This window comes from Elephas maximus, chromosome 20 (genome assembly GCF_024166365.1).
Source record: "Elephas maximus indicus isolate mEleMax1 chromosome 20, mEleMax1 primary haplotype, whole genome shotgun sequence".
In the NCBI taxonomy this organism is placed as follows: Eukaryota; Metazoa; Chordata; class Mammalia; order Proboscidea; family Elephantidae; genus Elephas; species Elephas maximus.
The window spans coordinates 27,977,485-28,005,265 of NC_064838.1; the positions used below are offsets into that span (position 1 = coordinate 27,977,485).

General features: G+C 42.2%; 1 protein-coding gene across 1 annotated transcript in view; it reads left to right on the top strand.

Annotated features, from left to right (window-relative positions):
- Positions 1-6,386: 6,386 nt before the first annotated feature.
- Positions 6,387-27,781, top strand: part of LRRN1 (leucine rich repeat neuronal 1) — a 49,899-nt gene continuing 28,504 nt past the window's right edge. The window contains exon 1 of the mRNA XM_049863063.1: positions 6,387-6,811. The gene's annotated coding sequence lies outside the window, so the exon portion shown is untranslated. The remainder of the gene's footprint in view (positions 6,812-27,781) is intronic.

The following is a 27,781-nucleotide window of genomic DNA, read 5'->3' on the forward strand; positions in this document are numbered from 1 at the left end:
GGGCCCAGAATGACCGTGCAGAGGCCTCCCAACCAGGAACACACTCTGTTAAATGAATATCAAATAAACTTGCCTTAGGTTAAGCCACTGAGAGTCTTTGTTTTGTTTGTTTCATCAGTTAATATTATATAACTATTACATTAATTGAATATTTCCTATATGCTAGATATATACACATCTCTTTAATCCTCATAAAACCCCATGATACAGATACTATAATAGTTACAGATAGCTTATTATAGGTTTGTGACCCTAATACTCCCCAGCATGTTTTTTCCTTTTCAAAATGGGCAACTGAGAGCTTGACATAAGTGATGAATCTGCAAGTTTTCCTCCTCCCTCTGCCTGCCTCCTCCTTTGCATAATGACTTTGTTTTGACTTAATGCTAATGACTTTGTTCTTTGTTTCTATCTGATGCATTTTTCTGTGATGTACTACCCCCAGCATGGAGATTAGAACCTAGGTGTCTGACACGTGTATCTTTAGCCTGTATCTCTTAGCCTATCTTTAGTATGTATCTCTTTAGTCTGATAAAGAGTCTCTTGCCACTATCTTGTAATGAATAGCTCCTCCAGCCATGCCATCTGCAGGCTACAAAGACACTTCTAACCCTTGTAAAAATTCTGTATAATGTAAAATTGCTTTTTGGGACTCCATAGAGACAGGCTGCGTTACTGTCAGATCTCCGGTAGTGTCACTTCCTAAATAAATTTTCTCATTCTTTCTGACTTGGAATACATTTCATTGGCTCAACTGCTCCAGGGCACAGACCCTAATTGGGCAACAGGTTATTTCTTACAGGTTATTGTGGGTTATGTTATTTGAGCAAGTTACTATAGCTGTATTGAGTTGGAATATAACCTGGTAGCCCAAATCAAGAGCCCTCGCTTGTAACCATTATACCTTACTGCCCCTCTTAATACATGGAACATTGCTAAGTATAATTATTGGCCCATTGTAAGTACTTAATTGATGTTAGTTATTTTATTATTACACAGATTAAAGCGAAATCAGAAAAGAGAGCAAATAGTTGAAAATAAACTCAATTCTAAAATTCTCTTATAAAATAAAATCTTTACAATACGAAAGAATAAAATTTTTTTAGTAAGGTCTGACTGCCTAAAGGTAGTTATGCCAATAAAATCAGTTGAATAATGTAAATTGATAATCCAAGCTATAGTTTACTATCTATAATTCAATAACCAAAATGGACATTCCTAATCAAATATGTATATTACAGTATATGTTACAGCAAATAATCAATAAAAATCTTACTTTTCACCAACATAAAATTGATGGAATTATGCAGTCCTAAATTTAGCATTAGAGTTTCAAAGACTTTTTAATGATGTGGAGAAAATGCTAATGATATATTATAATCTAATTATATAAAGACATTCATTTATTAATTGATTCATTTCATTCACTCAACAAATGTTTACTGAGTACCTATTATATGCTAGGTACCGTGTTAGGAGCCAGTGATATGGTCTCTGCCCTCAAAGAGCATATGGTCTAGTTTTTCAGACTGTACTTTACCAATAGACTCACAGAGTCCTTTACTAGGGCCTAGTTTCTTTATCTATAAAACAAGGTTTCTTTATCTATAAAATAAGGAGTTGGATGACATGATTGCCATGGTCTCTGAGGTACTTAAATTCTACAAGTAGAAACAGAATATTTCATCCCATCGGGTGGAGTACCTGGGTGGTGCAAATGGCTAAGTGCTTGATTACTAGCCCAAAGGTTGGTGGTTCTAACCCACCCAGAAGAGCCTTGGAAAACAGGCCTGTAGATTTGCACACACGGAAAGTCAGAAGTCACTGAGTGGCAACAACAACAACCCATCAGCTCTATGGACATTATTTGGTATATTTGTAACATTATAACTCAACTAAAATTTTAACAGCCCATATACTTATTAATGTTAGTTCCATATAGAGTGACCAACCATCTTGGTTTGACCAGGACTGAGGGGTTTCCTGAGATGTGGGACTTTCAAAACTAATACCTGGAAAGTCCCAGACAAACCAAGAACATTGGCCACTAAGGTGGCCATGTCAAGTTACAGACTTCAATGCTAAAGTTAATTTTAATTACAGAAACTTCAAGTAATACATACTGTTTTGTATTGGAATGATTTCATACGCAGTACAAAACTGGAAAAACAGGAACTGTATGTGTGTGGTATGTGTGTGTGTGTGTGTGTGTGTGTGCCTACTAATCCTATTCAACTGCCAATAATTTTTAGAGAAACAACACATTTGGTATGGAATTTAACAATGATCACAACAGTCACATAATTATAAGTTGCATAGCCCTCAACCTCTAAGAGCTTGGTGGTGGTTGTAAAACCATAATATTAATTCAGGGATTGGAGAGAACACTGACTACTGGCACTCTACTAATATTTCAATTAAAGAGAGACATATTTTCAACTTTTAAAAATTGTGGTTTTAAATGGCATATTATAATTTTGTTCTCAAAATACAGATGTTCTCTTAAAGATTATTCAAATATGATCACTCTAAAGTTTCATCTTTCATTTTTCCCTCATTTATCATAGATCAGTACAATTAGACTAATACCAATTATAATGTTTCTTCAAACTAAAGCTACAGAACCTCAAGGGGATTGTGGGTGAGTCCACAGGGATTTGTAGTGTCTCAACACAGGCAACTCTAGGGGCAAGAACTCCTCCCTACATCAACAGTAAGTCCTGGCTCTCTTGGGAACTCTTGGGTCCTTCTCTCCACTTCTCTTCAACCTCAAAGCCTCCAAGGTCTTCTACAATGCCCTAAATAACTATTAAAATCAAGTCTTATTTATTAAGTTCAGGATCCCAGGGCTGCGTGAGTTCACTAGGACTAATTCAGATGGATTCGAGGACTAGGAATTCTAAGCTAGAAACAAGTGAATTCTGTTTAGTTATGCTGGTCCTTTGATTGGGTGTTCTTCCTTCATTCCAGTTACCAGGGGCTTCTTAGTGTGAGTCAATAAAAGAATCCACAAACCCACTGGCAGAGTTACAAAACGGCAGTTCCTCAAATTTGGACCAATTAATCACTTAGGCAACTCATCAAATTTCCAATAATTGGACCAACATTCAGACTCCTTTGTAATTATTATGTCTGCACGTGTCTTGTCCCACAGCAATCCCCATCCTCCCTCCCAAGCCCCTCACCCACCTCTGACACACGCATTTCTTCTCATGATAATACTCCTTCTTCCTGGAGCCAAATAAACACAGTGGTCAAGTAGAAACAGGCAAAGCTTCCTTTCTCACTCTTGCTTTGGAGAAAAGTCAAATGAGTTTAAAAAACAAAACCAAACCCAATGCCATCAAGTCGATTGCAACTCATAGTAACCCTATAGGACTGTGAGTTGGGGTTGGAACCGCCGACCTTTTGTTTAGCACCACCAGGACTCCAAAATGAATTTGAGTAAGCGATATTCGGAATTAAAAAAGAAACAAATGGTAGGAAGAACTGGAACTCCTAATGCCTTTAAGATATTCTGTCATATGTGTCAGTTCTGTGGAACAATCATCTCACCTGTCTGGCCTGATGTTTTGCTTCAGTCTTCAATACCTGGGTAATAACGCCTGGAGCTTACATACGGTGGATGCATGCTATATGCCAAGCACTGCACAAAGCATTTCACATGCTTACTCTCACTGAACCAGAACAATCCTTTGAGACAGGTACTGTTATTAACCCTACTTTATAGCCAAGGAAACTAGGACTTAAAAGAGGTAAAGTGACTTGCCCATAGGGACACAGCTCATAAATTGCAGTGCTGGGATTTAAAGCAGCGTTTTCAAAGCTCATGCTCTCAATATAGCACACCAGTAAGTGCCTAACTTGGTTTCTTCTTAGATAGGCTTCATAGTATTCTCATGAAGTCTGCTCTGGAAGCTGGAGGCTGTTATATAAATTTTGCCTTCTAGAAGGAGTAACCCCCCTCCATCACTGATTATTTCAACCTCCCCTTATGACCCATCTCTACAAAGCCCCACTGGGCAGGGTGTATCTCCCTTCTGGTCCCACGAAGGCCAGCTGGAGAACTTAATAGAGGAGACTCCCTGAGAAACCTGTATTCTGTGTTTCCCTGATCATTCAAGATCTGTTCTTCCACCAGAAGGCCACCTTTCTGCAGACCAACTCCATGCTAAATACAAACAGCATGAGAAAGGGGGAAAAAGATAAAGAAGTGTTACGAATCTTGGAAAAGGTTCTTAGACTTAACTTGCTTTGAAAGTTTTTAAATCTTTTTGTCTACAGACAGCACACGTACATACAGCCCCCACAACCCCTAATTGCAAAGGGCCTTTTTGTACAGCTGTCCCTATATCCAAACATCATCTTTCCCTAGAGCCTTCTAAGTCACACTGTGACTGTCACACTCATATCTACGTGACAGTTTCAGGATAACACTAAGTAGATTAACATATAACCAGTTGCCATCGAGTTCACTCTGACTCATGGTGACCCCCTGTGTGTTAGAGTAGGACTGTGCTCCATACAGTTTTCAACGGTTGCTTTTTCTCTTCCAAGCCCCCTCTGAAATGCCTTGAGTCTTCAGCCTTTGCAATGCATTAACTGTTTGTACTGCCAAGGACATATAAAACCTGTTGCCATCAAGTTGATTCTGACTCATAGGGACCCTACAGGACAGAGCAGGACCACCCCCATAGGGTTTCCAAGGCTGCAAACCTTATGGAAGCAGACTGTCACATCTTTCTTCTGAGGAGCAGATAATGGGTTGGAACCACTGACCCTTCAGTTGGCAGCCAGGCTCTTAGCCACTGTGCCACCAGGGCTCCTTACCAAGGACGGACATATATCTGTTGCCATTGAGTCAATTCTAAGTCATAGATACCCTACAGGATTGAGTAGGACTGCCCCATAGACTTTCCAAGGTGCAGCTGGTGGATTTGAAATGCTCACCTTTCAATTAGCACCCATAGCTTACTGCAGCTCCTAACCACTGCACTACCAGGCTCCCCAGCAGGGCTATAACCAAAAAACCAAACCCATGCCATCAAGTCGATTCCGACTCATAGCAACCCTATAGGACAGAGTAGAACTGCCCCATAGAGTTTCCAAGGAGCGCCTGGAGGATTTGAACTGCTGACCCTTTGGTTAGCAGTCGTAGCACTTAACCACTACGCCACGAGGGTTTCCACCAGGGCTATAAAAAATATAGGGGACATCAAATATTTATCCAATATCTGTGAAACACACCAAGAAATGCTGTAGGAATAAAAAATATAAGATTATTGTTATTAAATCTAACCTTGTTTTTAAGGAATTCAAAAAGATGATTCTGTCAAACTGTATCAAGCCCAATTCCCCAGAAGTTCTAAGCTTGTCCATCATGACAAAGCATCATCACGTTCTCTTGTTCAAAGTTGTTCAGTACAGAGGGACTGGTGATGTACTGGCATTGACCTTAAAGCAGAGTCCCCAATAACAAGTATCAAGGGCTTCTCTTGAGCCCACCTCTAGGCTGGCTACTTCGAAGTTGTCACTCTACTCGGGTTTAGGTGCAGTTTCCAAAGGCCTGTTTCCACCTTTCTTCCTAATCTTGCTCTCAGACACCCTCCAATTCAAACCGAATGCATTCTCAATCCTCCGCCTATCTGAACACAACTTTCACAGCTAACAAATCAGAAAGCTGTAATTACAAAGTTTCAGAAACGTTTTCTGGACGACTCCCTAAATCCGAAGTGGCTTCGCTGTTCATTTATGCGTGAGAACACCCCTTCGTTGGGCAAGGGCGCGGACCTCTTCCACAGTCAAGCGTGTAAGCACACCCAGGCATGTACACACAGCTCCAGGAATCACGATGTCTTTCAAGACGAAGGGTCAGATTTCATACGGAGACTTGGCATTTTCCCGGGTTGAATTTTGTCTGCTTTTCAGCCTCGGAGCCCGAGGTCTACTCTGCGCCTAGATCTGTCCCCATTGTGCCTAGCTGGCTTCCTAGCACAGGCTCCCCCCACCCCCGGTCTGATTTAGTCTCTTGGTAAGAAACGGCAGTGTGTCTTGCCTCCCTAACCCAGCCGCAGCCTGTCGTCCCCCAGACAAAAAGCGACGGCCTCTGTCCCTGCAGCAGCGGCGGTGGCGCAGGGCGACCGAGCCATCAGAGGCCCGTGGCGCTGTGTCTTTGTTGGGCCGGCTACAGATGGTGCCCCAGCACCGGGTTGGGCAGAGAGCGGGTGCGGGGGCCCCAGGCGGGGAGGGGGAGGCCGGGAAGAGGGTCCGGTGGGAGGGGCGGAGACGGAGGAGCAGCCAATCGGCGCGCAGCCCATCAGCTGATCGCTTTTGCTTACACCAGGTGCACGCCGGCTGCGGGGAGCACAAAGCGGGGCGCAGTGAGGGCGCCAGCAGCGGGCTGGGAACGAAGCGAGGCCCGTGCGCCCGCGTGCGCAGCGCCAGCGGGGCTGGGAGAGGGGCCGGCAGCGTCAGCCCGGGCAGCGGCATCCGCGCGGCGGCATCCTCGGGACCTGGCCGCTCGCTGCCCCGCCCTCTGCACCCCACTTCTACCCTCCTTCCCAGTCCTGCAGGCTCAGCCCCGACCCCCAAGAGCTGGGTTGAGCCCGGCGCCGCGCAGCAGCTGTTGCTCGTGTGGCTGCCTCGTCTCCTTTTCTGGTGCTCTGCCGGGGCTCCCCCCAGCAGCCGAGTGCGCGCTGCGGTCTGGGAGGGAGGCGCCGCTCAGCAGGTCCTCCTGCTCCTGCCGCCGCCGCCACCGCCGCCGGTGCCTGGTCGGTGCGCACCCTGACACCCCCGCCAGCCGGGCCTCGGGGTAAGTGCGCTCGCCCAGCCGAGCCGCGGCGGGAGGTGCGGACGCAGTGAGGGGAGGTCGAGGCAAACTTGGCGTGGCAGGCTGGGGAGGGTCTTGGGGCCCGTGGGGGGAAGATCGCGGGCTTGAGGGGGATCAGGGGGCGCGGCTCCTGAAGCTAGGAATATGACGAATTCGGGGAAGTGGGAATCTTCTAAGCCCCCGCTCCCCCCACTAAGGGAAAAAAAATCTGGGGGAAAGCGATAGTTGGAAAGGAGGGCCAAACGGAAATGGACAAGAGGCAGCGTCAGGAGCCGAGCCCTCTGGGTTTCAGGGGACCCGGGATTGGGAAGAAAAGCTGCTGGGATGCGAACTGGAGCAGGCGGCCGGGCCGGAGGAGAGCGCGGAAAGGGGGCCCAGGGAGTTGGAAAGAGGGCCACGGGAAGGGAAAGGTAGCGGGCAGGTTATGGAGAGAGATAAAGGATGTCTTGTCAGTGGCCTTGTCGGTAAGAGAAGGAGGCGAGGGGCGTAATTAACAAAGCAGTGAATGTATTTCAGTCAGAGTGTTCCAAAGAATAAACTCAACTATCCCAGCGGTCTAAGCGGGGATGTGTGGGGGAGAGCCTCACCCTGTTCGTTTTGAGCCCAGGAAGGAAGGGTGGCGGCCTCAGGAGGCTTGCCAGGGATGCTGAAATGCCAGGGAAGCCTCAATTCCGACCAGAAACGGAGCCAGCGCCGGGTTCCCCGCTCCGCGGGTTGGGACGGAGGAAAGTTTGCCAGCCAGTGTCCTTCGTGCTGCGTGGAGGAGGGTGTGGGCAAATGCGGACTCAGCGCTTCCCGGGTCCCCTGAGCCACCTCCACGGAGGGAGTCCCTCCCGGGCACGCTAGGGTTGGATGGAAAGGTCCAGCTGGCTCTATCGGGAGGGACGCAGCAGCGCACCGGGGCGGAAGGTGGGAAAGCCGGTCCCAGGATGGTTTCGAGGGAGCAGATGGGGAGATTCCGTGGTGATGCCTGCTCCAGAAGAGGGGGACCTTGCCTGCAGTCTTCACTGCTGTAGCCCCAGCGCCTGACACTGAATAAATGAATGACCAGAATATGAATGGTTTTGAGGCACTTGACACTTGAACCACACCGGCAAAGAAAGGCCAGGAAAGCAAAATATGGACCCCTCTCTAAAATCCATTCTCTCATTAGCATTTTCATTCCCAGTCCTGGACGACAAAAGGGGAGTGAGAGTCGGTGAGGAAACAGGTACTGCTGACTTTGGCTTTTGCTTGTAGGATTTTCTGGAAGAGAAAACGTTGCTTTGTTTTGCAATTTGTTTTGCCATGACAACCTAAATAATTGATAGTACTCGAAAACGCTCATTATTTCATTTTTAAGAGCTAGGACTACAGGAGTGGAAAGTTCAGGAAGGTACTTTGATCAGCATAAATCTAGAGTAAAAGTGGTGTTGTTGGCTCCGGGGCCATGTGTGTCCCAAAGTCTCTGATTTGCATGCAAATGTGAGCGGATCCTGGCAGATGTCTGGCCTCATCCATTCACATGAAGGAATTTGAAAAGACAAGGAGTCTTCAGTGAACAATAGACCTTAAGAAGATAGAATAAAGGCTCAGTGTGAGTTTTTCTGTTTGGGAATCCCATGGCTTGCTGACACCTTTATTCAAGAGCCAAATTCTTTGAGTGCTATTATACTGAAAGCTCAAAATACTGCTTGCTCTTTACCTGGCTGTGTGTATTTGCTCAACATTCTAACTGGATGTTCTGAGATAGCGAGGAAAATGTTTATAGAAAGTAGGTGGTAACTTGAATCCACTTCTGGTTTGAAGTGATTTTTGAATTGACTCCTCAACTTTTACAGTTTCTTTTAATATTTCACCTCCTGCTCACATTTTGCTCTCCATCCTCAAAGATGTACAAGACAAGGGAAGATGGTTGTGGTTCACTGACATTAAGATCTCACTAGAATGGTCACTGTCCTGTCAAAATTATTTCAGCTTTTCAGGCACCAAACTTGTAGAACTACACGTGAGGAGACCATCCCATTCCTAGTCACCTGAGGGGTTTTCAGGTCATAGTATAGAGCAATGAACCGGGACATCCTTTCTGCCTTGTCTAATATTAGCTGATGGACCACACTGCTCTGTTCACCTCTGGTGTTGAGTGTCCGCTGAACAAAAGGCAGGCGGTGTGGGCCTCACATGAGGCTGGCGATTATACCTACTGACAAGCCAGCACCAGTGGCCTCCCTTTTGTCAGTCTCAAACACTGTTGAAGGGAAAAAGAGCCTATTCACTGAACAGGGTTTGCCCCTGTATTCTATATATTCACTGAAAGGGACATTAAAATACAGCACCTCCCCCCCCCCCCGCCAAAAAAGACAACATTGTGTTGGAGGGCTCAGTGTTTGGTGGGGGCTAGAGGGGACAACAGATGTTAGTCTATTTTACATGTGCCCTTAAGTTATTTTTGCTGGTTCAATGCCTTTTACGCATTAGGCAATATTTTCCCAGGAGAGGAAAAATGAACTGAATCAAATTTAAGTAAGAAAAGATTATAGCTAAGATTGCATTTTCTGTCTTAGAACTATAAAAATCAGAAAGTAACACATCATTGTAATAAACTCTTATATGACTCCTCAAGCCTGGAATTCTGCCTTTCTTATGGAGTAAACAGATGACTATAAAATAAACTTGACATTTCTAAATTAGGCTATAAACCATTTTATTGTAGGTATTTTCGAAGCAAACCTGGTGACTTTAAAATGGCTATTTTCCTGCCCCTGTGAAGTCTTTATTCAGCAAGTCTAATGAAGGGGAAGATTGGAGCTCACTCCTTAGTAAACGAGAGTAATAAAGTGTGTATTATGAGAAAAGGATTATTCTCCTGGAAAGTAAGAACTTTCAACCTGATCAATCTGCGAATTCTGGTGCTGAAAAATTACCACAGGTAGTTCAGGTTAGTGTCTGAGACTCCAAAAGAGCAAGGAAAAACTGAACCATTGGTCTCTCTAAGCTTAGACCCTGCTAAGCCTAGCTCCTTGGCCTGAACTGCTAGAGCAATTAAACCCACTAGAGCAATTAAACCCACTGCCATCAAGTCGATTCTGACTTATGACACTCATGGGACCCAGGACTAAAGAAAACTAACCTCTACAGAGTTATGTAGGTTTCTGTGACTATAAATAATCAGGATGGTGGGCTTTTTATGTCACCATAAATAAGCCACAAGTCATAAATAAAAATGTGCCAAATTATAGGACAGGAATGTCCTTTTTGCTAGATGTTCATAATGCTTTCTTAAAATTTATTTTTAAACTACAAAATAATAGTTCTCTGATTCATTTGAGCACTAATGTAAGGTTGCTCAAATATTGGATCTGATTTTTTTTTTTAATTATTATGCTGAACATCTATTTTGGGTTAAGCCAATCTGGAGATAAAGCAAGCTCCATTTTAGAATCATATTTTGGTTTCTGGGAACAATAGAAGTATCTTTAACTCATGAATAGAGCTTTGATTAATATTTTAGTCAGGATGAAATTATAATTATATAGATGAAGTCAGGAAAATATGTATTCACTCTTGTTTTGGCTCAAAGTACAGAATAGAGACAAAAGTGAAACCCTATCTGTAAAATTTGGTACTTAGTGACCAAGGGAACTATTCACTCCAAAAGTTTTCTTAAATGAAGTTGGCTTTTAAAATTTTCTGCATCTGGCATATTACCATTCACCTATTTTATGGATCTGTTACAAGGTTGTGGCCTCCATGCCTGGAAACATAAATGTTAATAAATGATTTATTAGTATTGCATTACAATATGTGATCAAATAATATAATCTATATTTCCAGACTTTATGACCACTCTATAGAACTGTTAAGTATATTCATCAATAATTATATCATTTTATGATTTTTTTTTAAAGAATATATAGGCTTAAATATTATTCTATCTTTTACTTTTGGAATATGTTCAAAGGTCTAGGAAAAGTAAGATATTATTAGTAATTTTATCAGCTATTTGGCTGGTAAGCAAGCTATTATCCAATTATAACTAGACAATCAGTTTCTTAACCCCACCAGTCCTCAGTTTCCTTATTTGTTACATGACAGACCTGGAGGAATAGGACTGGAAGGACTAACTACCGTAATCAATGAGATTGCTAAAAGATATATGGAAATCGTGTCTCCAGTATCATAAGTAACATAAGCATTTAACTTGAACAGAACCATTGTACTTAATATCACTGGAAACGCAAAGTAGAAGACACACTTAAACATGAAATGATATACATTGACGGTCCTATCAACTTTGACTTCGGAGTCCCCACAAAAGATGCTGCTGCCTCTGCTTATGACACTTAGTTTTGAAAGCTGTGGCATTAAAAACTGCTTTTAGAGTGGCTTATTGCCTTCCACTTATGCTCTTTATAGCTCAGAGGTTGGAATGTTACTTGAAAGCTCTGATTAATATAAATGAGTTATAATTTTCTGACCCAGGCCATCCCAATTCACGTCTAATATACCACTGGCAGACATGTGGACGCCACAGCTGTCCCCTCATTTGTGTATGAAACAAACACACTGGTGGCATTTTTGGTTACCATAGTTACATTAACAATATACGGGTGACACGTATGCCAAAGGTTTTTGTGGCAGATATCTTGTAGTCCTGGGAATAAAGGGCAACTATGTAAAGTTTAGAGAACACATAAATTAGGCTGCCATTGTTTTTTGGAGCCACCGTTTCCATCATGGGAGCAGGCCTGTCCTACAGTGGTGTCCAGGAAAGGGCAATCGCAAGCTGTTGGTGAATAAAGATTTCCAGGGGAGGCATTTTCGACAATGGCTAACCTCTACCGGAGAATGTCTATTAAATATTCATTTCAAAATATTTGCTGTTCCTATTTATGACTACCCTTTGTGAGATAATATATTAGCATAGTCATTTTCAATTCAGGCAGGAAAAATGGACAGCACCAGTATTAGCATCCATCTCAGTAAGACTTAGAAGAAAAAAAAAAAAAAAAATATGTTTGCACTATTAAGCAGTAAGCACAAAGAGAGAGTCTTCATTTAAGACAATGAAAAAAGCTTTACAAAGGAAGAAAGGTTGCTTAATTGGTTTCATGCCTATAATTTTCCCCTCTAGAAAAAATGTTAGCATGGCAATAAAGAATATCAGTAACCTGCATTGTTATTTCACAATAGTAATAAGTCTTAATTTGCATCCGTAATAATCACTGTAATCAACTACTGTACAGGGAGTCAGGAAGGCACAGGCTCAATTCCCAGCTCTGACACTAATGACTAAATGTGTGACCTTCTAAATGTCCTGCAACCCTCCTGGTGCTTCACGTGCTTCTCCGAGTTGTGTGACCAAGGATTTATGGGAGCTGGTCAATGTCTCCAGGATTACCACTGCAATGAATTTGATTTCTGCCCCAGTTGCCATGCCTATATGACACCTAAAGGTCTGGGGACACACATGCAATGCTCTTTTTTGCAAAGTGACTCTTCTGGTCCTAAACCCTGGTGGCGTAGTGGTTAAAAGCTACGGCTGCTATCCAAAAGGTCAGCAGTTTGAATCTACCAGGCATTCCTTGGAAACCCTATGGGGCAGTTCTACTCTGTCCTGTGGGGTCACTATGACTCGGAATTGACTTGACGGCAACAGAATCCCAAAAGGAGCTCTGGTGGCACAATGGGTAAGCATTCAGCTACTAACCAAAAGATTGGCAGTTCAAACTCACCCAGCTGCTCCATGGGAGAAAGATCTGACGATCTGCTCCCATAAAGATTACAGCCTAGAAAACCCTATGGGCAGTTCTACTCTGTCCATTGAGTTGCTATGAGTCAAAAATCAACTCAACAGCACCTAACAACAAGCCTATGATTTAGAGGTTTTTGTACTTTTTAATTTCTCTTCCAATATGATGATTCCTCACCACCTCACCTGGGCCCTCTTGAGAAAAGGGCTGTCTTGTAAGAATTTACCTGGGATACAGGAAGCTACTTATGATCAAGGAACATTTGTTCACCCAATATCTATTGAACACCAGCTAGCTGTGTGGCAGGCATTACAGGAGGTAATAAAACAAGAGAAGTTAGCTTGATTTATTTGAAGCCTGAACATTAAATCCATCATAAGCATTTTCTGTCCATCTGTCATCAATCCATCCATTCTTCTACAAATACTTATAAGTTCCCAGTATAAACAAGGGACTTTGCAAGATCTAGAAGTTCTCATCCGGGACAATTTTGGTCTCAGGGGATATTTGGCAATATCTGGAGACATTTTGGTTGTCACAACTGGGGTGGAGGGTGCTAATGTCATCTACTGGGTAGAGGCCCGGGATGCCATTAAACACCCTACAATGTACAGGAAAGTCCCCCACAACAAAGAATTATCTGGTCCAAATGTCAGTGCTGAGGTTGAGAGATCCTGCAAACATTGACTCTGCCCTCAATGACCTTAAGTCTAGTAGAGGTTGCTGAAAGGAAACTGACTGACTACAATCAAGTGTGCTGTCACCAGAGAAGTACAAACTCTGGAAGTACAGATTTTGGCTGTCAGCAGAGGCTTTAAGAAACATGCTGGTTCGTTCACAGAAAATAACTATTCCTTGACTGGCGATCACCTGGAACACAAGTGTTCAGCAGGAGACAATTTTAGATCTAGTCTCATTGAACACAAGAGAATTGCATGGTTGCTTGAGAAACAGTAAATTCCTTAAGTTTGTCTAGAACTCTAAACTGGAGTTGTTGATAATTCTTTGTAGGACCAGGTCAGAATTCAGTGTGTCTTGAACAAACGAGAGGAGGCTGGAAACCGAATGAAAAGTCAGTAACAAGAATCACAGGAAAGAAGCAGCAGCAGAAAGAGAAGATGAGGCTGAACTGACAAAGCGAATCATGCCTTAAGTTTCAGAACTTTAAACTTTGCAGGTCCTCAAATGTTTATCTCATTCGGCCTGTAACATTCTGAGACACCAAGATTTATCATTCCTCATCCTCTTTTTCAATAACTGAGGGACCAAAGGTTTAGTGTGATGTTGGGCAAGTCACTTAATACATCTGTAATCCTTACTCGCAAACGAAGAGGGCTTGCAAGGCTTCTCTTCTAGTGCAAGTTCAATTTGTCTAAGGTTGCACATACAGAGAAAGACTGGAGCTAGGATGAGACTGTAGACTCCCTGCCTCTTTCAGACCCAGTGCCTTTCCCACTCTGAACGTGGCTGCTTCCTGGACCATGAGGTGGGAACAGGTAATGAGATGACAGTGACTCAGCATTCTAACTCCTGGGTTACCCAAGAAAACAAGGACCTGGGATGCATCAATTGAAATGAATCATGCAGGGAACTTAAGCTGGGTTTCCCAGACAATGAGGACGAATCAGACCCTCTCTGTATAATATCTTAAGCTGACTGTAACAGCTTTAAAGAAATCACTGTGAAAAACTGGGAAGAAAAGTTCACAGCAAAGTGGGAAAGATGATGCTAGGGTTAGAAAAGGAGACAGAAAATGAGATAACCCAGAACATGTGGAAAGAATTGAGAGCATTCTTCCTAGAAAAGTAAAAGCGATCCAATAGTGGCTTCGTTTTGGTTGTTTGCTTTTTCTTTGGCAGGGGTATTTCAACTTTTGTCTAGAGAATGTTGACTGGTTTCTATAAACATACACACACACACCAGGAGAGACATAGCAGATTTCATACCTGGAAGTTTATGTTTTTTTGTTTTTTGATAATAAAACTTAAACATCAAAATGAGTTTTGGAGAGTCTTTTCTCAGAGCATTAAAGGTGTAATGACTTCTCACTTCCCTGGGATGGTCAGTGTTTTTCTGAGAGCAATAAGACTGAGTAGCTGCTAACTGTATGACCTCTCAAGGTTCTTCTCATCCTCATAATTCTGCCATGTCCTGAGAGTTCCTGGGACACTAAGGGAATCTCTATTATCTCATCAGACCTTTGTAGAGCCACTGAGGACACTGGAGTGGCAGTTAACTGGATTTCTCTGGTTTGTTACTCCAGCTGATTATGGTGGTGTGCAGAGGACTACATGTAAGGCTTAACCCCCCAAAGGACCAGTTAGCTTTGCTGAGTTCTGCGGGGATGACCAGTATCTGGAATCCCAGCCAATCTACTCAAACTCATCATTTATCACAGGGAGGCCAAGTGAAAAACTTGGGGTACTTCAGAAATACAAAGCATGTAGGCAAATGCTGGTGGGTTTTTTTTCCCTCCTGCGTGATGGGGAGCACTGTCAGAATGGATCCCTAGTGACGAGATCTCAATGACTCCACTCCCAGGATTGAGCAATGGAGTGAGACATTGGCTCCATGTAAATGAGGTGCATTAGTAATTGGGAGGAAAATATTACATAGGGCTCCCCATTATGTCCCAAGGGCCCACTCTATTACTTAACATAAAATAGCAGTTGTTGTTGCTGGGTGCCATCAAGTTGATTCTGACTGATAGCGACCCCACGTTGACAGAGCAGAACTGTCCCATAGGACTTTCTTAGCTGTAATGTTTACAGAGGCAGATTGCCAGGTCTTTCTCCTATAGAGCCACTGGGTGGGTTTGAACCACCAACCTTTTGGTTAGCAGCTAAGCACTTAACCATTTGTGCCATCAGGGCTCCTTTAGAATAGCAGTGGGAGAACGATAATACTAATATTTAACATTACTCTGCCCTTCCAGTGTGCCGGGAACCATCCCAAGTACTTTATATGCATTAACTAATTTAATCCTTGGAACAACTCTGTAAAATGTAGATAACCCATTTTACAGCTTAAGAAACTAAAGCACAGAGCAATTAAATAACTTGTCCAAAGTCATACAACTAGTGTGTATTCAATAAATATTTGTCGAATGAATGAACGTAAGCCTACTCTAAAGGAAGATGTACTTTATGAGAATTCTCGGTGTATAGCAATCTTGCATTCTAGGCAGGCACGTTGAAGAACTGGCTCAGTAACTGGGTTATGTGAAGTTTCAGAACTGGTAAGGCAGAGCAGGGATAGGAACTTAAGTCTGTCTGCCTCTGAACCTGCACAATTAACACACTGGACTATGTTTCTTCCTCTTTATTTGTGGCTATAATACAAAAGGGCTAGACTAGATTAGCTCTCAAGGCCCATCCAACTCCAAAACTTCCATACTTCCATTAATAAAGTTTGTGGAAAGTAAATCATGATGTATTTTTTTACTACTTTTAATCTTGAAATCTAGCATAGTATTATAATCAGTCATTGAATTATCCTTTAAAACTATATAGGAATTATTCACAGAGCATATTTTGAAACCATATTTAAGAGAAATAATTTTAAATGAGTGAAAATGCATAAACATTGCATTCTCCTAACCGGTAACATCATGCTGCATATGAAGTTATATCATCATTGTCTAAATTTAGAAGGTTTCTAAAAGTTGAAATGCAGCTTTCTATTACTTGGGGAAAAGACAGAAGGAAAATGATTAATTTTGAAAAAGAATTAGTCTTTGATATTTGTAGAGATAAGCAGATTTCTGAATCGTATTGAATTCAGAAAGTATTGAATGATTTTTACAATAGCTTAAAACTGCTGGCAATATTAAAAACTGCTACTTGAGATTATTGTACCTGACCCAAGCCATGGTATTTTCAGTCGCAACATGTACATGTGAAAGCTGGACAATGAATAAGGAGGATCAAAGAAGAATTGATGCTTTTGAATTGTGGCGTTGGCGAAGAATATTGAATATACCATGGACTGCCGAAAGAACAAACAAGTCTGTCTTGGAAGAAGTACAACCAGGATGCTCCTTAGAAGCAAGGACATCTTACATACTTTGGACGTGTTGTCAGGAGGGATCACTCCCTGGAGAAGGACATCATGCTTGGCAGAGTACGGGGACACCAGAACAGAGGAAGACCCTCAACGAGGTAGATTGACACAGTGGCTGCAACAATGGGCTCAGGCATAACAACGACTGTAAGGATGGCACAGGACCGGGCAGTGTTTTGTTCTATTGTGCATAGGGTCGCTATGAGTCAGAACCGACTTGACGGCACCTAACAACAACAACTTGAGATTTGCTTCTTAAGATGTTTTGCTGTAAGGCATGCTTCTCCTATGGAAGTGATGCACTCAGAACAATGTCTAAGTTACAGCCATAGCGTTACTCTGGGCAGCCCAAGGCAGAGGAAGAGAAAGGGGTAACAAGGTAGGTCTCAGAGTTAAGAAGACCCAGTTTTAAAACTGCAGGTGATTTCACAGAGCTTCAGTATTCTCATCTATAAAATGGGGATAATAAGAACCTTTTGTATAGAACTACTGGAATAATTCAATGAGATCATGCATGTAAAGCCTTTAGGATAATTCCTGGAACAAGATTATAAGTTACTGTTAAGTCGACTCCAACTCGAGGTGACCCCATGTATATCAGAGTAGAGCTGTGCTCCTTAGGGTTTTCAGTGGCTGACTTTTCTGAAGTAAATTGCCAGCCTTTCTTCTGAGGTGCCGCTGGGTAGACTCGCACCTCCAACTCTGGTTAGCAGCTAAGCGTGTTCACTGTTTGCACCACCTAGAGACTTCCACGGAACAAGATTATAGCGACCACTATAGGACACAGTAGAACTGCTCCATAGGGTTTCCAAGGAACAGCTGGTGGATTCCAACTGCCAACCTTTTGGTTAGCAGCCTTAGCTCGCCATAGCTCTTAACCACAGGGAACAAGATTGGTTAGTAGTAGGGATGAGGAGAAATGATATTATTATGTTGGAGTCTGACGTTTCTGACTACTACCACTTCTGTGTTCCAAGGATGCAGGAGGAGGGACTTTAAAAGACAACAAGATTCAGACGGGATGTTTGTGAATTCAGTACTTCACATGGTTGTCACCTTTTATGATAAGACCCTGAGAGAGCCTTATATTTGTCCAGACATGGAAGAAAACTTCAGTCAGCTGATGTGCTTTGAAAGAGCTGGCAGACAGATGAATACGTTAAATAAAGCCTTTTTGTTTCTAGTCTCTGTTCGGTATCCACTCTCTTTGAAAATATTATAATGCCCCTAAGTTATAATTCAAGGAGTCCTGGTGGCACAGTGGTTAAAGCGCTCATCCATTAACCAAAAGTTGGTGATTTGAACCCACCAGCTGCTCCACAGGAGAAAGATGTGGTAGTCTGCTTCTGTAAAGATTTACATCCTTGGAAAACCTTTGGGGCAGTTCTGCTTCGTCCTATAGGGTCCATATGAGTTGGAATGGACTGGACACCAGTGGGTTTGGGTTTTTTAGGTTTTGTTTAAGTTGCAATTCATATAATGACATGTTCTAACCGTACAGAAGAAGTGAGATTAAGAGTTACCATTCTACAAAAGGGAGCTGAGTTCAAGATATTGTGAGAATTAACAGAGCTATCTGGGATCTGTTGTTATAATAATAGTACCCTCACAGGGAGCAGTAGCGGTTCCATGGTAGAATTTTCGCCTTCCATGCAGGAGACTCGGGTTCCATTCCTGGCCAATGCGCCTCACGCACAGCCACCACCGGTCAGTGGAGGTTTGCTTGTTGCAATGATGCTGAACAGGTTTCAGTGGAGCTTCTAGACTAAGATGGACTAGGAAGAAAGGCCTGGTGATCTACTTCTGAAAATCAGCCAATGAAAACTGGATCACAATGTTACGATCTGCAACCAATCATGGGAATGTTGCAGGAGGGGCAGCATTTCCATTGTGCATGGGGTCGCCATGAGTCGGGGCTGACTGGACAGCAGCTAACAATAACCCTCCTTATAACGTTTTTGGGCCATGTAAAACTCTTAGAGCAATGCCTAGCATCTTGTATGTGCTCAGTAAATAACGCTGCTTTCGTTGTTACTTCATAGCACTTAATTTTGAGTCTCATCATCATCACACAACAAAATCATCAAATCATCATCTTGCTTCTTGACCAAACTGCAAGGCCACTGGTTAGGACCAGATTAGAACCCCAAAGCATTGTAACCAGGAGTCTTTCCGGGAGCAGGGTCAGTTGCAAAGTAAGAGAGTGTCCAGGAAAGCCAAATCAGGTGTGACCCTTCAAGACCCCTGGTGGACTGACAGAGGGGTAGATGCTGTGACTCAGCCTCTAGTGCTCCCACCTGTCTCAGCTGGCAGATTTTCATTTACGCAGTAAAGGGAGATGTGATGGTTAAGATTGTATGTCAGCTTGGCTGGGCCATGATTCTCAGTGTTTTGGCAGTTGTGTAATGTTGTCATTGCTTCCCTGTTGAGATTTGATATGTGATCACTCCCATGATGGGATCTGCTATGAGTAGCCAGTCAGTTGAAAGGGTGTTTCCTTGGGCATGTGGCCTGCATCTAATACAAGCAGATGTTCTGGCTTTAGCCTGCTCTGAATCCTGCAGCTGACTCCTGTTCATCTGATCTCTGGTGCTTGGGACTTAAGCTAGCAGCTTACCTGAGGTCTTGCCTGCCTATCTTGGAATTTATCAATCTTCGTAGCCTGTGAGCAAGAGCCCTGCTATCTGACCTGCCAATCTTGAGTTCGCCAGCCCCTTGCAGCTACATGAATCAGGAGAAGCCTTGTGGTCTTGCCTGCCAGTCTTGGAATTCATTGATCTTCATAGCCTGTGAGCAAGAGCCCTGCTATCTGGCCTGCCAGTCTTGGGTTTGCCAGCCCCTTCGGCTACATGAAACAGGAGAAGCCTCTATCCTGATTCATGGATTTGTGACATTCCAGCCTCTACAACTGTGTGAGCCATTTCCTTGATATAAATCTTTCTCTCTATATATTTAGGAAACACTGGTGGTGTAGTGGTTGAGTGCTACGGCTGTGAACCAAAGGGTCGGCAGTTCAAATCCGCCAGGCGCTCCTTGGAAACTCTATGGGGTGGTTCTACTCTGTCCTATAGGGTCGCTATGAGTCAGAATCGACTCGACGACACTGGTTTATATATATATATACACACACATACACTTTACTGGTTTTGCTTCTCTAGAGCACCCAGCCTAAGACCAGAGAGTTGAGAATACAATTAAGTGCCTTATTTTCTCGAATTTTTGTGAAATAGAAATAATAACTCATTATTTACAGAGAATTTCATATTCATTGTCTTGTTTAACGCTCATAATCAAACTTCCCAATTAGTAGGGGTGTCTACATTTACAGGCAGTTAGAGATAAAGCCCTTAGGGACAGCGAGTACCACCCAGCTGGTCACCTCTGGCTGCCCTTGTGGGACAATAAACATTTTTTAAGTGTGCTGAGGTGAGCACACAGCAACCTGGAAAAGTAGGCATTATCCACATTTTAAAAAAGAGGAAAAAACCTGAGGCAAGGAACTCACCTGAGATCTGACAGCTAGTTAGTATATAAGAACCAAACCAGTAAAACCAGTTGTCATTTAGCTGACTCAGACTCATGGGAACCCCACGTGTGTCCAAGTAGAACTGTGCTCCACAGAGTTTCCAATGGCTGGATTTTCTGAAGTAGATCACCAGGCTTTCTTCCCAGGTGCCTCTGGGTAGACTGGAGCCTCCCGCCTTTCAGTGAGCATCTGAGTGTGTTAACCATCACACCAACCAGGGACTCCAGCATGTAGGAACAGCTACTCTTTAACCCTGGTTTTCCTCCAGGGCAGTTAGTCACACTGTCCTTGATGTTCCCACATTTCCTTGTCCTCACCTCAAGTATAAAAAACCAAAATCCAAACTCGTTGCTGCTGAGTCGATTCTGACTCATAGAGACTCTGTAGAACAGAGCAGAACTGCCCCATAGGGTTTCCAAGGAGGTGGATTCCAACTGCCAACCTTTTGTTAGCAGCCGTAGTTCCTAAAGTACTTGTTATCTTAATTTAGGATTATTGATTCTGATTTACGTAGTGTAATACCATTACCACCAAACAGTTCCTTAAGGGGAGAGGCTATGACTTACTCAATCCTGGGCCTCCAGCATGTTAGCACAGCACTTGGCACATGAAAATCCTCTTAAAAAATATTCAGTAATTGAAAGAAGGGAATTTCCATATTATATGTCTATTTCATTTCACCATACCGCTGCTTTTAAATAATTTTTACAAAGTTATTTCCTATATAAACCAAAAAATCAAACCTGTTGCTGTCGATTAGATTCTGACTCATAGTGACCCTATAGTAGGAGAGAGTAGAACTGCCCATAGGATTTCCAAGGAGCAGCTGATGGATTCGAACCATCAACCTTTTGGTCAGTAGCCATACCACTTAACCACTGCATCATCACCAAAGTGCCATTTCCTATATAGTTGAGTAGAAATAGTAGCTCATAAACATGTATTATACTCAGAGATGTTAGCGCATTACTATTTTAGAGAGCTCATTTGAGGATGCTTGTATAGTATCAATGCCAAGGAAGTGTTATTAATCAAAATATATTCATTAGATGCATGTAGAGTATCAAATGCTATTAGAAGGGTGATGTGGGGGATGAAAGAAAACACATATAGCATTATTTCCATCCCAAATGAACTTCTAGACTCACTGGGGAGACTGGATGAATAGAGGCAAGACAGAAAATAATTAAGTAATCATCAATGGAAATTCCATAATAAAACAGAAAAAACCGGGGCTTAGATAAGATGCATCTGGGTTTCCATCTCAACTCTGACACACTAGCTGTGTTATCTTTGTTAAAAGACTCAATTTATTTGACCCCAAGCTCTCTGATCTGTAAAATGGAGGAATATTATCTACACACAGGGTGGCTGTGAGGATATATGGCAAAGCACTTGGTACAATGCTTAGAAGAGGTCATTCACTTCAGTCACTTGGCGAATATTGTTTGGGCACCACCTTTTACAGACCTTTATCTGTGGGCTAGAGATACACTGGTGAGCAAAACAGAGGATATGTGGCCCCTTCCATGGTGAAGCTTGCCATCTGATGGTAAATAAAGGCATTAATCCAATTATCACAATAGTAAATGTGAAATGATAGCTGTGATAAACCCAGTAAAAGAAGTGCTTGTGGCCAGGAGACTATATAACAGGAAGGCTTCCAAGAGAAGACCTTTGAAAAAATGACATTTAAACGGAATAAGTGAGCATTAGCCAGGCAAAGGGAGTAGAGAGAAGAGGGCAGTCCAAGCCAAAGAAAAGCATATGCCAAGGCCCAGCAGATGGAAGGAGTTTGGTGGGTTTGAGGAACAGAAAGAGAGTGAATGCCCTTTAGAATAAAAAGAAGGGTGAGTGTTAACTCTGCACCTTCCTCTCCTCCTTAAAAAGCATACTTGGAGTTCAGAGAAGGAAAACCAGGAGCAAAGTCTGCAAGGGAGAGTTTGTACTATACCCAGAAGGGATTTGTAGAATCTAATCATGGAAGGAAGAGGACATCAAATGGCTTGAGCTTCTGAAGAGGGGAATTGACTGAGCCAGTGTTCAGGGGCCTTGGTTGGTTGAGTGGCATGACAGTGCCTGGCATATTTGGGCTGGCCTGTCCGAAGCTCCCAGAGCTAAAGGACACACTAAGGAGAAAGTCCCTTCAGTCCTGTGTGATCTTGAGCATGCTGCTTAACTTTTCTGAGTGTTGGTTGTATAAATAAATAAGTAATGTAATATAACAGGATTGTGAGGATGGAAAGATGTATGTGAAAGTGGCAGACAGTATATGGTGAGTTAATTTACTTTTATTTTTTGCTTGTCTTTGATTTTTTTCTCCCCGTCATATGTTGGCTAATTGAGAGCACATAACTTATGTTGTCCAAAGATGTAATTATACACACACACACACACACACGCACGCACGCACACACACACACACACAAGCTGGTTTGGGGATATCTCAGAAAGCTCTCTTGCCTGGCATGCAAATACTTCTGTGTGGAGTACTATTATTCTCATTCACAGTCTCCATCATGTACATTGCACTTAGTCACAGTAACATGAAAGAAATGACTGCTGTTCAATGTGCAAGATCCTCCAAGAGGTTTAGATGGTGAGTAATTTCATTAGGGCTCTAATGACCATAAAACTTAGTTGTTATTGATTTGTCTGCAGTGGAGAGATCCACCTTTCTGCCTGATCTCAATTATTACGGTTCATCATACAGAAATCATTTCAACGCTTTGTTAGCATTTTGCCCCTATAAAAATCTCTTTTAGTCCCATCTTCGTATTGACATAAAACTAAATTCAGACACTGTCACTCAATAGTTATCAAAGGAGATTGTGGAGTCAGAGTCCCTTAATTTCAGCAGATGAAATGTTATCCTTTCTGCTTGTACTATGCTCTATGGCAGTAAATCTCTGGCTCTCCTAGCCGCTTTTCCCTCCATGTCCCTTGAGATCTTAAGTCTTCTACTAGACCTTTATGAGAAAGACTCCCAAATTTCTCTCCAGCCATACCTCACCCCCAAACCCCAGTTCCATATTTCCAAATGCCTGGTGGATATTTCACCCTGAAAAATCACACCACCACTGAAGGGACAAGAGGAGGCAGCTGTTTCCAGGGTTCTGTAAGAACTAGGGTTGTACAAGAGGCATCTGTGGCCTTCTGCAGAGGAACAAAGCCACTGCCAAACTGATGCAGCTGGGAGGGAACCAGGGGAGAAGTATTCCAACCTCTCGTTTCCACTCTCCAATCACGCAAATGGAAATGCATCATCCTGGCTCCAAGATGAGCTCTGGCTCCTGTATGTCCCTATCTTGCCTTGGGAACTGTACCATCATATGGTTGATACCCAGGCTTGATACTCTGCCATTATTTTTAACTCTTCCCTCTCCTGTTTTTCAATATCTAGTCAACTGCAGTATCTAATGGAAGCTTCTCTAGTTCTATTTCTCTTAAGTATGTCCTTTCCTCACTGTTCCTATTCCCACAACCCCAATTACCATTTGCCTCTCATCTAGCTTATGTAAATGATTCTAAATGGGTTTTCTCACATCCATTATGTTACATCTCCACTCTGTTTTACACACAGATGGCAGATTAATCTTCCTGAATTATAGAAATGATCCCATAGTTCCTCGTGCAAAGACATTTAGTAGTTCCCCACTGGTTATAGAATTGTGCTGAATGTTCTTCATACCCCTTCCTGCAAAGCACTCTGGCCCGTCTCCACTTTGCTTTGTACCCTGGGAGTCATAGTGGATCAGTGTGTTCTTTGCCCTTTGGCTTCCGAGTTGGGGTTAGCTTCCTGCAGTAGCTAGCTCAGAGGTGCTTGAGCCTCCTCTATAAAACTGTCTTTATTCACTCCCTTTTGAATTTACCACCTGCTTTCTGCTATGTCTCTGACAAGTATAATAAATGAAAGAAAACTCCTTACAAAAGCATTGAAGGCCCTCCATAACTAGGCATCATCCTCCCTTTCTATCTTAATTTCCATTCCTTTGGCCACAATTTAAATCCCATTCAAAGTGAATACCTATTCCAGGTATGTATTCCAATACCTATTCCACGTCTGCTCCTTTGGTGTCTTTACCAGTATGTTGGTAAATGTTTTATAGCCCACTTTCCAAAAAGATAAGCCCTGATTTATACTGTTCATCAATTTCTGTGGTGTAAATATTCCCACCATGGCCAATTTTAAGTTATCAACATGTCTCTGAACTTGGATCTAGAAAGAAATGTACATAATTGGCTCAGGACAAGCTGACTCCAGCACACCACTGTTTTGCACACAACATCCCCTCCCTCCACTTAAGATTCCCATCGCTGCGTGCCCAATTGCATTGATATCTCCACAGCCTTTAAAACCACCCTTTTTTTTTACTTGGTTACAGGTCCTGTTTCCATCCTTTGAAAGCTCATAGTATTTTGTCTCTACATCCCTTATACTTTATCAGTTTCTACAAAAAAAAAAAAAAAATTTTTTTTTTTTACTCTATAGGAGATAATCTACACACATCTTACATCTCCCCATTAGGATGTATGTTCACTGGTAGAAGCTCAGAGTCTGATTTATCCTTGAGGGCCCTCCCTCAGAACCTGGAATAGTGCCTTACACAGAAGAGTTGCTCAATAGAACTATCCTAATTCATTTCTATCATTTCTGTGGACATCTGGATTGGTACAACAACCTAATTACCAGGCATATGTTGATGGTAATATTTCTCAGCCCAAACTTTTCTGGTGAGTGCTAACGTAGATGCTAGCCAGGGCTTTGAGATCTAAAAACTCTGAAGGGCAAATAAGCTACCTGTTCTCATTTTATGTCAAGTTGCTGAAACTTCCTACTTAACGTTGCTTAATTCTCCAAGAAAATCATTCTAATTTTCTGGTCTTGTTTTCAAATTATGTCCATATTGTCCTCTTTTAATATAATTTGAAGTAATAATAAAGCACCATTAAAACATATTTCCTCACTTTTATAACCATTTGAAGATTACATAGTTTAAATTGTGTCCTCTTAAAACTAAAAGTCTACAGAAAACTTTTAAGGTGCATATTAAATTAGTGGCCATCAAGTCAATTTTGGCAACCCCCTGTGTGTCAAAGTAGAACTGTGCTCCACAGGGTTTTCAGGGGCTGATTTTTTGGAAATAGATCACCAGGTCTTACTTTCCTGTGCCACTGGGTGGGTTTGAACCACCAACCTTTCAGTTAGCAGACATGTGCGTTCATCATTTGCTCCACTCAAGGACGCTAAGGTGTGAATTAACACTCCACTGCAGTTTATTCTAAATTTTCTTAAGAAATAACCCTTTTATTGAATCAGTCTTTAAGAGATACCTTAAATTCTGCTTCAATTAAAAAATTATTCCTATATTTGAAGTTGAAAAAGTAAAATTTAAATCAGAAAACAAGGAGGTAAACTAATAAAGATGTTCTTATAATAGCATTGAATTATTTTATACAGTAATGGTTGTGAATGACAATACAAATATCCAACTAAAATTATTCTTTTAATTTAATAAAACACATGAATTGAATAGGGGCTATAGAGTGTACTGTGATTTATAATGCCTGCTGACATTTTAATGTTCTCAGCTGTTCCTTTGTACCATTTGATTACATGAGGCCTAAACTGTATAATTATGGACCATCCCACTAATGTGCACTGGTGGATTTATGGGGTGCAGGTCATTGCTGATCTGAGCAGTTGGAGTATTGGGCCATTTGTTTCAAGTGCATACTAACACAGGGGAACGTGTGGTCATCAACGAGAATCTATAATAAGAAACTTTCCAATTCAGCGTGGTTGCTTTCACCTGATTTTAATTTAACAAAACAATTTAAAAACCTGATTACCAGAAATCCTAATTAACTAGCATTTTCCCCCCTGGAGTCCACTTTTAGGGGAAAACGGATAATTGGAAGAAAATAAGTTAATAACCAGGGCTTTAGATTTAAAAAACAAAAAATTTTCAAGCTGAGTTTATTATTAGGGCCTTGAGATTTTGTCTTAAAGAAAAAAATCACTGGAATCTTCTTAAAACCAAATAATAGTTTACCTTAGGTAGTAAAAATGTCTACATATATATATATACACACACACACCTTTGCCATTATCAAAGGCAAGATAACTAAACCAAACCCATTGCTGTCAAGTTGGTTCCGAGTCACAGTGACCCTATAGGATGGAGTAGAACTGCCCCACAGAGTTTCCAAGGAGTGGCTGGTGGACTCAAGCTGCCAACCTTTCGGTTAGCAGCCAAGTTCTTAACCACTGCACCACCAGGGCTCCAAAGGCAAGAAAGGGGGTTATTAAAGTTTGAAACCAAAAGCTTTCCGGGAAACCTTTACCTATCCAGAAAATCAGATTTCCCAGTCCCCTAAGCCTCACATCTGGTTAAGCAAAGTTTTACTCTACAGATTAGTTTTCTTCTATGTGTGTAAGAAAATGTCACAATGCACTCATATAGTTACTGAATGTACAATAAGATGACTGAGGTAGGTGGTATCACTGAAAAGGCCCTGACTTCAGAGTCCAACAAGTGGGTCTAACCCATCTTCCACAGATGAGCTCTGGGAATTCTGACAAATCACTTAATCTCCGATCCCCAAGGTCATCTGTAAAATGAGAATACTAATATCTACCTCCATGTGTCGTGAGAACTCAGTAAGATTTTAGGAAAATACCTCCCACGATGCTGTTCCCTGGTGTTCTGCATCTTGCTTCCTATACTTTCGCTTTGGCCATGAGACACTCTCTTCCCTAGAGAGCCGCCCTGGGCCCAGACCTTTAGAGGGAAGGTTTGAACAAGCAGGCATACCTGCTTCTTGCGCTTAACCAGGGGACAAAGCATTCCTTTACTGTATTTGTTAGTTCCTGGGTGGTACAAATGGTTAAGTACTCGACCTACTAGTGGAAAAGTTGGCTGCCTGAACCTACCCAAAAGTGGCTGAGAAGATAGGCCTGGTGATCTGCTTCCAAAAGGTCACAGCCTTGAAAACTCTATAGAGGATTTCTATCAAAAGGGGGAAAATGCAGAACAGAATTTCAAAATCTCATGGACTCCAGACTCTCTGGAGCCATGGAGGCTGGATAAACCCCTGAAGCTATTGTCCTGAGGTAATCTTTAAACCTTAAACCAAAAATATCCCTTGAAACCTTCTTCAAACCAAACAATAGTTTAGTTTAACTAATAAAAATGTCTGCCTTGAGCCTTATCCTCTGTTAAGAACTATCTATGTAGGGTCACTGTGAGTTGGAAACAATTCGATGGCAATGAGTTTGGTTTGCTTTTTAGATGGGATCAAATTGACAACAGCAACTCAAAAGTTTAGATAGGAACGTTAGGGGGCAGTGAGTTTATGTTAGTGGGGGAGGAACAACTCAAAAAAGCAGGGTGAGAATGACTGTACAACTCAAAGAACGTAATCAATGTCACTGAATTACAATTCAGTGTCAACATGTAGAATCTGATGAATTAGTTTATGTTTTGCTCTGTATATTCTCAACAATCACATTGAAAAAAAAACAAAACAGAACTGTTGGAGGAGTTCTACTCTGCACACCTGGATCGGGGTCACTGTGAGTTTCAGTCGATGGCTGGCCACCGACAATGATGAAGAAAATTAAGTTCT